This window comes from Talpa occidentalis, unplaced genomic scaffold (genome assembly GCF_014898055.3).
Source record: "Talpa occidentalis isolate TD23 unplaced genomic scaffold, MPIMG_talOcc4v2.1 talOcc4.13, whole genome shotgun sequence".
Taxonomy (NCBI): Eukaryota; Metazoa; Chordata; class Mammalia; order Eulipotyphla; family Talpidae; genus Talpa; species Talpa occidentalis.
The window spans coordinates 57,607,103-57,621,238 of NW_023601322.1; the positions used below are offsets into that span (position 1 = coordinate 57,607,103).

A 14,136-nucleotide genomic window follows, 5' to 3' on the forward strand; every position below is an offset into this window, starting at 1 on the left:
GACAAGGATGTCCACTCTCACCACTGCTTTTCAATATAATACTGGAAGTTCTAGCCAGAGCAATAAGACAAGAGAAAGACATCCAAGGAATCCAAATAGGAAAAGAAGAAGTCAAACTATCACTATTTGCAGATGATATGATAATATACATAGAGAACCCAAAATCTCCACAGAAAAACTAATTCAACTCATCAATCAATTCAGTAAAGTGGCAGGATACAAAATCAACACGCAAAAGTCAGTAGCCTTCCTATACACAAACAATAAATCTGAAGAAGAAGAAATCAAAAAAACCACCCCTTTTATTATCGAAACAAAAAAAATCAAATATTTGGGAATAAATCTAACAAAAGAGGTAAAGGACCTATACAAAGAAACTATAAAACACTGTTAAAAGAAATAGAAGAAGACACAAAGAAATGGAAAGACATCCCCTGCTCATGGATTGGAAGAATAAACATTATTAAAATGGCCATCCTACCAAAAGCAATATACAGATTCAATGCTATTCCAATCAAAATCTCAATGGCATTCTTCAAAGAAATAGAACAATTATTGATGAAATTCATATGGAATCACCAAAAACCCCGAATAGCCAAAGCTCTACTGAAAAAAAAAGAAGGAAATGGAGGCATCACACTCCCAGACTTCAAACTATACTACAAAGCCATAATCATCAAAACTGCATGGTATTGGAACAAGAACAGACATACAGACCAATGGAATCGAATAGAAAATCCAGAAATAAACCCACAGATTTATGGTCAACTAATCTTTGACAAAGGAGCAAAGACTATGCATTGGAGCAAAGAAAGTTTGTTCAATAAATCGTGCTGGGAAAACTGGGTCGCTACATGCAAAAGAATGAAGCTTGACCACTACCTCACACCATACACAAAAATCAACTCAAAATGGATTAAACAACTAGACATAAGACCTGAAACCATAAAATACATAGAAGGAAATATAGGCGAAACACTACGGGATTTGCACATCAAAGACATCTTTACAGACACATCACCCAAAGCAGTGATAGTGAAGAGAAAGATCAACAGCTGGGACTACATCAAATTAAAGAGCTTCTGCACAGCAAAAGAGACAATAACAAAAACAAAGAGAAACCCCACCAACTGGGAGAACATTTTTGCACCCAACACTAATGATAAAGGACTGATCACAAAAATCTGCAAAGAGCTGATGAGACTCAGCAACAACAAAGAAATAATCCAGTCAAAAAATGGGCAGAAGAGCTAAAAAGAAACTTCTCTGAAGAGGAAATGCAAATGGCCAGCAGACATATGAAAAAATGTTCAACATCACTTGTAATCAGGGAAATGCAAATCAAAACTACCTTGAGATACCATCTCACACCAGTGAGAATGGCACATATTAAAAAAACTAGCAACAACAAATGTTGGCGAGGATGTGGAGAAAAAGGAACTCTTGTGCACTGTTGGTGGGAGTGCAAACTGGTCCAACCACTATGGAGAGCTGTGTGGAGATTTCTGGACCTACTAAACATAGAGCTTCCATATGATCCAGCAATTCCACTCCTGGGGATTTACCCAAAGGACACAGAAACATCAATTCCAAAGAGCACCTGCACTCCTATGTTTATAGCAGCACTGTTTACAATAGCTAAGCTTTGGAAACAACCCAAATGCCCAAAATAGATGACTGGATCAAGAAGATGTGGTACATATATACCATGGAATATTACTCAGCATTCAAAAAAGATAAACACATGCAATTTGCAGCAACATGGATGGCACTGGAAGGGATCATGCTCAGCGAAATAAGCCAAAAGAAAAAGAAAAATACCGGATGGTCTCACTCATAGCAGGAATCTAGAAAACTTAAATAAGGGACCAGGAAAATGAATATAAGAAAGTGAAAATCAAAATCAACAAAAAACTATGAACCAGAGACACTTTTTGGGGGTGGGGGGCGGGAGGGGAAGGATGGGGTCAGAATGGGGCATTTGCAATTGTATGGGGGAGTATTAAAATAAAATTTAATATTAAAAAAAAAGATTTATTCAGTTGTTGTAACTCAAAATCTCTGATCTCATTCAGTTTGTAAAATATGTACCAAAAAGATAGCGAAAACATCCAAATTAGAAAGAAGTAAAACTATTCCTACTTGCAGAGCACGTGATCCTATATATATATATATATATAATCCCAAAGAATTAAAAACTACTAAAACTAACACATTCAGCAAAGTTGAAGGGTTATAAGACCAACACACAAAATTGTTTTATATAACAATAAATAATCCAGAAAGTAAACTAAGATAATTCCATTTACAATCTCGCCAATAGAATAAAATATACTTAGACAGAATGTAACCAGGGCCCCGCGGCCCCGGGCTGACGCCGAGCTGCAGCGGCGCTGGGGCGCGCGAGGGCCTCGCAGAACCCGAAGACCCCGCGATCCCCGGCGGGAATATTTTTTAATTGGCAACGAAGTCCGTTCCTGACATTCCTGACACACCCGCCCTTTGATGCGAAGTTACACGGTGAGCGTGCTGCTCACACCGCCGCCGCCGGCGCGAGTTCGGTGCCGAGCCCGAGAAGGTGGCGCGGTGCAGGGCGGCAGTGGGACGTGGAGATCAGCACCAGCCCTGCGAAGCTGCGTCCCGGGACGGAACCTGCTTTAGAAGCCCGGGATCCCTCTGAACCCCTGATGGAGAAGGGCCCGCCCTACCGGGCAGTCGCCCAGGGGTCCCCAGCCCTCCTGGGGACCTGCCCAGCCGCCCACCCCCACCACCCCGGTCCTAGCTCCCCTGGTGTGCTGAGACGCCTCCCCTCCCCCCGTTTGGTATTTACACCTTTCACACATTTGTAAGCTATTATCCCGTCTGCGCTTAGTCACCGCTGAGCCAAGCGCCACGGATTTAGCTCCTTTAATTTTTCCTCCTAAATCAATCCTCCATTTCCCCTTAATCACCCCGTGGCTCCTCTCTAAACTCTCTCGCTTCTACCCTGGCTGCTGCAGCCTCTGCTGTCTCTCTGAACTGCTCCTCCTCCAACCTTAAACGGGTGTCCCAAGGGCATGGTGAACATTTGGGGAGGGCGGTTTGGGGGGAAAAAAAAAAAAGTAACCAGGAAGGTGAAATATTTGCACATTGGAAACTATAAAACAATACTGAAGTGAATTAAACATCCAAAAAATGCAGATATTCCCAACAAAGTTCATAGACTGGAACACTTACTGTTGACATTACTGGAGTGGTAACTTTAACAAAGTTCCAAGAGCTTTTTAATTTTTTGATAGAAATGGAAATAAAAGTCATCAAATTTATCTAGAATTGTATTGTGTTGAACGGGTGGGTTCTTGTGTCCGAGCGATTGAGGAATAATCACTCACACGCCGGGCTGAAGATTAGTAAGCTCGATTTTATTGCAAGAGAAACTCCTGACAGCAGGAGGGGCGTCCAAGGAAGGAGCCAAGGGTTATGGCGCTGGGTTCTTTTTTTACAGGGCTTCTGGGGACCCTCCACCCCTCTCAAAAGCTCCCCGGCGCTTTTTCCTTCTTTGGAGTACTTTTCCACTGCTCCCTGCCTCTCCACTGCCCTATTTTGTCTCCCCCCAGCCTTCTTCATACCTGGCGGTGTGAGGTGAGCACCAGCGCTGTTCCTTCCCCACACCCCTCTTGCGGTTGCCAGCTCAAGCCCGCAGGCTCGGGAGCGGAGCCCAGGCGGTGCTGGTGGCTGAAGCCACAGACTCCTACAGCCGGTGCCCCCTGGAGGGGTTGCTGGTGAAGAGAGAGCGCCCCAGGGAAAATGCTAAAAAGTATCGCATTTTCAGCGGGGGACTGAGGAAGGGCCCCCAACATTCGGTGTTCTGGATTCAGCAGACGAGCATTCAGCGTTTGCGTGTCTAAAGCGATTCTGGGGTTAGTGATGTCAGGCGCCACCCGCGGATCTTCCAGCGCGCTGGAGTGGGCCTCAGGAGGACGCGGAGAGGCCTCAGCAGCCAGCCTGGGAGAGGGAAAGCTCAGAGGCTTTGCAAGGAGCCAAGTGTCGCGCAACCAGCCCATCCCGGGTAGGCCCATTACCGGTTCTAGCGGCTGTTGGTGTCCTCGTGCGCTCCGCTGACAGCCGTCACCGTACTCCACGGCGCTCTGCGTCGCGTCGCCCCGCGCCGCCCCGCGCCGCCCCGCGCCGCCCCGCGCCGCCCCGCCCCGCCGCCGCGCCGCGCTACGCCACCCACACGCGCACACCACGCACGCCACGCCGCACGGCGCCGCGCCGGTTGGCTGAGTGCGCATGCGCAGTGGGAGGGCGGACCATCCTGCCGCTTTTCCCCTCTGCTTACCCCACACCAAGCGACTGAAACTGTTCCTGGTTTTGCTGCTGTTGCAGCCCAGAAGGGACGGTGAAGACCCGGACCCAGGCACCTCGCTGAGCTGTGAGGGTGGCCATTTGGGTGGTTCCTCTGCTGCACCTGCTGTTTTGAGTGTCGCTTGTCCGGTCCTGTGCTGGGGTGTCTCGGCAGCTCCGGGCGCATCTCCTGGGTGTCTTCTGCTGTCTTCATGAGCTGGATCCTGGCCGCGTGCTCCAGGCCTCAGTGGGGGGAAGATGCTTTTTTGTTTAGGACTTAAAAACACTGAACACTGCTTCCGGTGAGCAGTGACCATTTTTGCCTTCAGTAACTCTTTGTTTTTCCCTGATTTGTTAAATAAATCTTATTGTTGTTCTCTGAGGCTGAGTAGTCTTGCAATAGTGCGTGGGTGAAGAACTCAGACAGTGACTGGTAAAATATTTGGGCAGTGTCCTTGGCCGGTTTGGTGCCCCTTGCTGCCCAGTATCAACACCTGCCAGCTCTGTGCCTGTCAGCCTTTTCCCACAAGCCCTCTGCTCCTTCAAGTTGTCAGACTTTGCCCACTATCCCTGCCTCCCCTTTCAATTGCAAGCCCCTTGAATAACCAAAACAATTGTGAGGAGAAAGAACACAGTTGGAAGACTCACACCAATTTTAAATTTGTTGTACTGTAACTGGAAGACTGGAGTTGGGGCCACCTGTCACCACAGAATGCCAATAAAGTATAAAGACAGGATTGAATCTTTCGAGTGTGCTTAATCAGACAGCCAGCAATCTGGAGGGGGCGGGGGTTAACATCCTAAAGAAAATGCCTTAACATCTCATTTCCAGCTGCCTTTTTGTAGTAAGTTGAACAAAGAGTTCAGCAGTAAGCAGGCCTTCACCACTGCCAGGAGATTGTGATGTCCAGCCCCTGGAGCTCCTTATTGCCCTCCTGGACACCTGGCCTCAGGCTCATCACACTGTGCTGAGGATTGCCTTCAGATAGCACTGGCTTCCCACACTCCTGCAAAGGTGTCCTTGGGCTGGAAAATTAACTCAGAGCAGACAGGCCATAAACAATATATGTGTGCAGACACCAATCTTACACGCCCCCACTCCTATCACTACTATAAAACTACACTAAAAGTCATCAGAACAGTGTGGTACTGGTATAAATATAGACACACTGACCACTGGAATAGAATTAAGAGCCCAGAAATAAGCCCATATATCTATAAATATAAGTAAGGAAAATGAGTTAAAATCAGGCTATTTTTCACCTTCCACAGACAGCCCATACCTTGAAATGCTGTGTTTTTCCACCATTGAGACATCTAGCAAACAGCAGATGGGCTTTGCATTTGCAGCAAGGTATCAGTAGTGTGGCTATGGGCACTTAACAATGTAAAGGGGCCTGGGCAGTGGAGTAGTTCTACCTCTCAGAGTCTCTTGCTCTGTCTGCCTGCCTGTGTATGTGGTCCCCTGTCTGAGCATTAAAGGACCGAAATACACTGAAGGCTCCAAAATCTCTTGATCTGCGGGAACTGACAATGAACTTACTTGATTTGGGATGGTTGCTCAATAGTCAGTTTAGAAAGAATCTCCCTCCCCATGTTGTTTCTTCTTAGCCATTTTCCATCCACTAATCCATACCCTGCTGCTTAATTAAATCCTATTTGTCCTTGCTGTATTTAGAATTGAAGACAGTTCTATACTGAGGTTTCTAGCCCCTATTGCAATAGTTCCTGAATGAAATTTGTAACCACTTAAACTATTGTACAACTCTGGTTCTTTTAAACACTTCATGTTTAGCAGATATTTTGGGGATTATCTGAGTATGTACGCACCTTTGATTAACTTCTATTTACTTAGCTATTATAATTCTTCAGAGGTAGAGGTTAATTTGTAGAAAATGATAGTAAAACGACAGTAATGGTTTCTAAGGCCAAAGATTTGTATCTATAGCACAGTAAATAAAATTTGTCCAGAGATGAATCTGATTTCTCTCTGGCGGAAAAGAGTAACCCCAAAATATAAATCATAACCTTCAAAATCAGTTTTACCTTTGGGATAGTAACCTGTCTTTGATCTACTAACAATCTCTTCCACATTCTTTTGACTGACTATTAAAACAATTCTTCATAATCTCCTTTGAGTTATAACATAGTATAAGGACCCCCTAATGAATTAAGTCTTCACATGTGTGTATCATATATTTGCACAAGAATCATGTGTTTTACTTTTTGAAAATCATTGTAGAAAAAGTCACTTCAGAGAGGCCTTACTCCAGTGCCCCTGTCCTCACAGTCATTATATTTATTGTGTTCTTTGTTAGCTCCTTCATTGTCTCCTTTATTAGCACTTGCCTTGCCGGGGAAGAGGCATCTATCTTTTATCTATCTATCTTTTTTTGGTCAAAAATATTTATTGAACATCTTTTGTGTGCCAGAAAATATGACTTTAGGGCTATAGCCCTGAGGAAACAGTTTGCACTCTTAGCTTGCTTATAGGCTAGTAGAAGAGATAGGAAGAGACAGACACCCTAGTACCTTGTAAAGGTACCTCGTAAAGTTACCTTGATTCTCTGATACAGGTAAATACACAATAGTATGTGGTACCTAGTCGATTCTGGGAGTGTCAAGCAAATTTCCCAGCAGAAGCTATGTCTGCACCAAGGAGAAAATTAAAAAACTTTAATCCCTGATAATTCCTGTCAGTCCCCCAAAGTTCAAATGAACAAATCAAATCAGCAATGTTTTTATTAGGCAAATACAGCTGGAAAAAATATATACCTCTGCATTCCCTCTCTCCAAGTGCTATATCTTTGGTTATAGAAATTCTGGAGTCCCTTGTGAGAGGAAGGGATGGCAAAATTAGGCAAGTAGTCATTGTGAAGGAGTCCTGGAATGGAGCAAGATAATTCCTGGAATGGAGCATTTATAATATAAAGTAAGGACCACTGGTAAAAAGAGAATGAGGTGAACTTGGGGAAATAGTTCTCCAGACCAGAAGGCTTTGGGAAGGGGGGATGGTCTAAGATGAGTTGTAGCAGTAGGCAGGGGCCAGATAGGAACGGCTTCATAGGCCATCTTAAGAAGTGGTGTTCTTAGCAGAGGGCTATGGGAAGTCACTGGAAAGCTTTATGCTAAAGAAAAATTATGTGAACCTATTTGTGAGAGTTGTTCTGAGCCCAATTTAGATTATTACTTTATTTTTATACTTTATATTAATACAATTTTTAAAAAATATTACTCTGCATATTCTTAACTTTTTTCACTAATCAACTTTTCATAATTTTATTTATATTTTATTGAGGCAACATTGGTTTACAACAGTTCATATCATTTAGAGGTATAAAATCTCCCCCTTCAGGTGTTATCACCACACCCACCACCAAAACAGCCATAGTCCTCCACCATTGTCGCTTGTGCTCCCTCCTGACTATATACTCTCTACTGCCCTTTCCTCTCCAGAAGTCTCAGTTCTATAGTCATATTTCTAGGGTTTTTATTGGTTTGACTGTATATGAGCCTTTGTTTTGTTTCTCTTTTTCCTTCTGACTTACTTCATTACCGTAATATTCTCCAGTTCCATCCATGTTGTCACAAATAGCAAGAGTTTATCTTTTTTTTTTTTTTTTTTTAAAGTTCAGTAGTATTCCTTTGGGTATACATTACCACATCTTCCTGATCTATTCATCTGTCTCTGTGCTTAGGTTGTTTCCATAGCTTGGCTATTGTAAATAGCGCTGCATTGAACATAGGAGTACATGTATCCCTTCAAATAAGTGTTTTCATATTCCTCAGGTAGATACCTAGGGGTAGAATTATTGGTAAATAAAATATGGTAGATCCATTTTTTTTTAATCTTTTGAGAAACCTCCATGCTGCTTTCTGTAGTCACCTGTATTATTTTCAGTGGCCCTCAATAATGAGTCCACAAATGAATGAATAAATGAAAGATAGTTGGTTTGGAACAGAAGAGTTGGACTTTCCCATAGACACTAAAGCACGATTGCTGTCTTTGCACTCTTGTTGTCTGCCATGCAAAGGCCACCTGCTCTTCCTGTAGTAGGGAGAAACAATGAGGTGAGGCTCCGGAGTGGTGGTGGTGAAAGAATTAACCAGAGGCAGAGCTGAGAACAGAAAAGGCAGATTTATTGAAATACCCTGCAAGAGATGGGGATGGAGGGGGCAAAAAACGATTTGAGGCTCTCTTTTATACTGTTTTCAGGCTTTTTAACTTGGGATGCCAATTTGTACTAGTTATCTGCTGGGATGTCTGATCTCAGGCACTGGTTTTTGACACAGAAACATGTCCTGGCCCTACTTCTGCATTCCTGAAACTGGGCGGGTTTTTCTGATCATGGTGGTGGGTACTGTGGCCCAGTTCCCCTCCCAAATTTGCCTGCTAAGCAAGGAGTGGGAGCTTAGTTTTCAACCTTATTAAATGGTTCCCTGAGATTTCCATCCAACCCTGGGTTGTGCCAGATTCTTCTGATCTGGAAACTCCTGACCCAGGCGGCAATCTCTGGTGACAAAGAGTCTCTCCTTAAGCAACCTCAACTCTGGTTCCCCTGAAATCTTTTTCAACTAGGCCTGACGTTTGAAATTCTGTGCCTCTGGATTGTCACATTTTATAAGAATCCTGCTAAGTTGTTTAGCCAGAATCCCACATCCCTCTTACCACCCTGGTTATCTAACCGGATCCTGATCTTCCACTGTCAGTCACCCCAGTTGAGCGCTGACCGCGGTGGCTTTCAGCAAGATTCCTGTTAGTTTCTTTGAAAAGAAATTCCAATCTGACCAAAAACGATGTTTTCTCTCACTAATTTTCCATCAACTGACCAGTCACCCCATACTGGCTATAAATGCCCACTTTTGTTGCATTAGGATTTGAGTCGAGCCTCTCACCCCCCTCACTACGAGACTCTATTTTTCAGAATTTTTTTTCTTTAGCACGAGTGCCCGTGACCTCTAACTGGGGTGTGTGGCTCGGCAGAGGCCGCGGCGCGGCCCGCGAAGGGCAGGCCCCAGGCAGAAAGACGTCTCCTCCCCGCAGGCGCTCCTGGCCGCCCGCTCCGAGGCAGGCCGTGCTTCACGCGTTCGTCCCGCCAGCCGCAGTTTCCCGGGCGGGCGGGCGTGGCGCGTCGGCCATCACCAGCTCCCCCGCGTCCCTTCGCCTCTTGCCGCCTTCCCTGCCCCGGCGGCCAAACGCTCCTCTAGCGACACCTCTCAGGCTTTCAGAAGGCAGCTCGATCCCCGCTCGGGACGGCGGGCCGGGCGGGCTGGGCGGGCTCCGGAGCGCCGCGGCCAGGGTGTCAGCTTGGGCTCCGCGGAAGGACCTCGGGCCCGGAGGGGCTGGGCGCGAACCGGACGCCGGGGGTGGGGCGGGCGGCGCGGCGGGCGATGACAGGCAGCAGGCTCTGCTCTGACGGGCGGGCCAGCGTGTGTCAGGATGGCCGAGTGGTCTAAGGCGCCAGACTCAAGGCGAGAGTCCTTACCTACGGGTGTTCTGGTCTCCAGATGGAGGCGTGGGTTCGAATCCCACTTCTGACACGGTCACTTTTACACGCCTATCGTTTGAGACTTCCTAGTTGCTGTACACATTTCTCTTTTGGTGGAAAGCGTCCATACTCAGCCTCTATTATTGCTTGCCACCCTTTTCTTGCTCATTTTCCCTACCAGCAGTGGGTGAAGAGCTGCCTAAACAGAAATGAACAAAACTTTTTAGAGCTTTAAAATTCACCCAATTAAATTTAAGTACGCCATACTACGCGCGGTAGTCTTAGTCTAGCAAGTTTGAGAGCTACCACCTATCTCCTCCCTGGTGGTCTAGTGGTTAGGATTCGGCGCTCTCACCGCCGCGGCCCGGGTTCGATTCCCGGTCAGGGAATGACTCTTTTCTCCCCCTTCATTTGAGGAAACCCACATTTGAAAATTTTTCTTTAGCGGAGTGAGGTTGTGTCAAGTGAACCTTTTTTGCGACTCATGTGAGGCAGCAGGGTGTTAAGCTCTGTGGCAGCACCAAAGGATCCGGGCTGCCACGAATACCTGGCGCTTCTACCCCTCTCCAGCGAAGCACAAGGCCACCTAGGGGGTGGCTGAGGAAAGTCTTAGCGCCTCCCCGTAGCTTGGACAATTGTTGCAGCCGAAAGAAATCAGGTTATTTCTCACTCTCCCAAACATTTCCTTTTTTATTTTGAAAATAAGTGGAAATATTTAAAATAAGGACGCATGGAACGCAAGGGTTCCATCTAATGGTTGGTCTTTCCCAAGTTTTCCCTGTCTTTTTCGCGATTGATGACAGAAAGAGGAGCGAGAGGGAGGGGACAGGGAGGGAGGGAGGGGGACAGGGGAGGGAGGGAGGGCGAGGGCGCGAGAAAGACGCGGGCGGGAGAAAGAGACGCGGGCGGGGGGAGAGCGCGAGCGCGCGTGCGGGCCCGTCCCCGGTCTCCATGTAACAGGGTGGTCCCCAGGAAAGGGGGAGGTTCCCTGCCCCACCCAAGGGAGGGTGGAGCTGAGCAGCGAGAGAAGAAGCTGCAGAAGAGACTGAGGAAGGAAGCAGGATGGAGCAAAGAGACCTGGAGTAGGGGCATGGAGCCTAGAGACACGTGAAGAAACTGCGCTTGTCTTTTGGTCGTGGACTGGGTGACACAGATGTGGGTGAGACCCGTGGGGAGGTGACAATGGCAGCTTTTATCTTGATGTTGATTTTGCTCTTTTCCTTCCGGGCTTGTCTGGTTGTTTGTGACCCTTTTCTGTGGGTCCCCACTGGAAGATGTTTTAGACTTGTGGTAGACTTTGGGGCCTTGTTCTGGGCCGATCCCATATGGATGGAGTTTTACCCACGAGGGGACGGGTAACTTTGGGTGCTTCATTTAGAAACTAGACTCTTTGCCTTACCTGTATTGTTTCCTAGTTTTTATTAAAGTTCCTTCCCATTAAAATGTCATATGTTTTGTGTTGATGCGGCGGATGGCAGAACCCATTTAGAATAGGCAGGTTTGCGGGGCTTGGGCTGCCCCTCTCCCTGTCCTATAACATCCACCCCACTTGAAAGTTGAAGACGACATTTTTCCACTCTTCGTCGTACCTGAGAAAGTTAACATTCGATATTCACATTCAAGTTTTCTCCATTGTGCCTCCAAATACCCTTTATGGTTGTTTTAAATTTCTTTTTTATTCCAGAAATTTTCATTGCTCGTTTTTCTATTATGATGTCTCTGAAAAATATTACATTTTGATAATAAAACATTTAAATCACATTAAGTTCTATCCTCTTAACATTTTTATAATTACTCTGAGCTTCTTTGACTAATTTGATGTTTTTAAGGTATTCATTTTTCCCTGCGCACTCCAGGGTAGCACTGTGTGAAGATAAATCTCCCCCTCCCCCTCAGTTATAACCTGGCCTCCCAGTTGATCCCAAGCCTTGGACAAAGAGTTTGCTGCACTGTGCTGTTCCCTGGCAGTTGGTTTATCATAATCCAGCCTAGCGTGGAGCACAGCGCCGCCACGATTAGTGATCAGATTGAGCAGAGTTCCAGTTCTGACTGAGGCTTTCTAAGCTGAAGGCTGGCCGTTTATCCTCTAAGTCTTATTCAATCAAAATGATGGAGGCTGAGGGTAGAAAATTTAGAACGAGGACATCAAATGACCAGAAACTGGAGGTGGGGATAGAAATGATTAACATTGTTTTTAAACCCACTATAGAAAAGAAAAATCCTTCGGCAACAACTGCTGTAGTGAGTCTGATGGCTGCCATAGAAAGTATCCCCAAGCACAGACCAGAGGTGGGGATGTGGAGATATGTAGAGAATCACTGATTGGTACGATTCAACACAACTACATCCTAGAAGTAATTAATTTAGCAGCAGTTAACCCCACAAAAGAATAAACCCCTCCCCCAAAAAAGAATTTTGTATTGTTAGGAGTTGGCGCCTCAACTCTATCCGGGGTTCCCAAAGACCACACGGATCCAGAGATGCAAAAGCAAAAAGGCTTTATTGCTAGCTTAAGCTAGGGCCCAACTCTGCCTGGAGTACTGACACAGCAGTCTCACCTGGTTGAGAGAGGGACCCCCTCCCAGAGGAACCAGCTGTTTTTGTACTTTGTTGACAGGATGCGGGGACTTTTCACACCTGGGGCAGGGTCCACCCTGATAGGATAGCTCTCATGGTGCCAGCTAGGTTTCCTTTCTCCTTATGTTGTGGTTTCTGCCCAGAAACGAAACCTAGCTGTGCCCTTTTGAGATGGCAGTTATTTCCCAAAATGGCTGCAGTCTTGCTTATCTTACAGTATTGTACAATTTCTGTGCAGGACTCTGAATCAATACAATCTCTGCACAGGCAAAACACAGCTCTACCGCCGGCTGAGACTGTGCAAGTGCTTCTATTTTTCTTTCTCCTTTTCCTAATAATTCTGTCCTTTCAAAATGTACTCTTCGCCTGCTTGTTGTCTGGGCAAACATCTTGTCTCCTGGGTAAAATTGCCTTGAGCCACTGAAAGGGGAGCTCTGCTAAAACTTTTCTCAGAGATAACCCAAAGACCCCGGTCACCAACTCCATATCTCATGAAAATGACATCAAAAGGATGAGGAAGAACTAGACTTAAGTTCTTTAACCTAAATAGGCAAAAGAGGGAGAAAGAAGTGTGTTGCTATACAAGGGCAGGCAGAGGTAGGCCGCGTGACTGGACAGAGGTTGCACCCTCTAAGGAGACTGCTTCTGCCCTGGGTGCTCAGGAGACAAGCTATTGGCAAAAGGGCAGCAAGACAGGTAGGTGGTCCTTTGTTCCTAAAAAGATAGAGAAAGGAACCACTTTGGGCTGACAAATCAGAAAAATGTATCAACTCTGGGTGGGTACAGCTCCTTGGAATCCAAGGCTTGAACATGAGATTATATGTGGCCTTCAATCACACTTCCCACACGTCCCCTTGTAGGGTGGCCACCTTCACACAGAACTCCTAACTGACAAAGATTTGGAGCTCTTACCAGCCCCCTCAGGCCCTTCCATGATGCTTTTGGAGAAGAGCTCAGAAGAGTGAACACAGGACATGCAGCACCATGCAGATCCCCTGTTAACTTCCTCCTGCCTTCCATTCTGCCTTTTCAAAAAGTCCTTGGCTTGAATTTTAATGGCTTTACCCTGAGTAATAGTTATGGGAGGAATGGAGAAGATGCTGCTGGGGAAGGAAGAGGCCTGTTTGCTCACATAACAATCACCAGTCCATCACTTGAAGACTCAAAATACCTATTGCTCTCTTGTTTTCTGCAGCCTGTTTTGCAGGAGGTGGGTCACAGAACTCTGAGGGGAAGTAAATCCAAGTTTATTTTATCTTTGCAGTCTCAGATCTCATGGTCCGTGGCCAGGTTAGTGACCCAGAGACATCTTCCTAGGCTGAAAGTTAGCAAGTACCACCCTGTAAACCCCCCCATCAGTGGAATAGGAGAGCTGATAAGGCTCAGGGAGAAGAGGACTTGTAGCCTCATGATGTGTCTGTCCCTTAGCCAGAGGTTCTCAAAGTGGGGCTCCCAGACAGAAAGCAGCACTTGGCCCTGGAAAATGTGTCAGGAATGCATGTTCTAGGCCCCAGTCCATATATATATTTTGAACCAGGGACTCAGGATAGGCCCCAGCATATCAAGCCCCCTGGTGATTCTGAGGCTCTCTAGAATTTGGAAAGTCTTCTTCCCCCCTTTTCCCCATTTCTTTTGGGATTTCTACCTAGTTAATCTTTCTATAACTATTCTTGTTTGTAACTGTTTAGCCCATGCCATTTCTCAACTCCCCACTGTGGCCAACTAATATAGGGGTGGGACTGGA

The 14,136-nt window shown here is 46.1% G+C and overlaps 2 non-coding genes across 2 annotated transcripts; both read left to right on the top strand.

Annotated features, from left to right (window-relative positions):
• The first annotated feature begins 9,760 nt into the window (after positions 1 to 9,760).
• TRNAL-CAA (transfer RNA leucine (anticodon CAA)) lies at positions 9,761 to 9,867 on the top strand. Its single transcript has 2 exons — positions 9,761 to 9,798; positions 9,822 to 9,867. It is a non-coding gene; the product is annotated as a tRNA-Leu (tRNA).
• A 265-nt stretch (positions 9,868 to 10,132) lies between these two features.
• Positions 10,133 to 10,204, top strand: TRNAE-CUC (transfer RNA glutamic acid (anticodon CUC)). Its single transcript has one exon. It is a non-coding gene; the product is annotated as a tRNA-Glu (tRNA).
• The last annotated feature ends 3,932 nt before the right edge of the window (positions 10,205 to 14,136 follow it).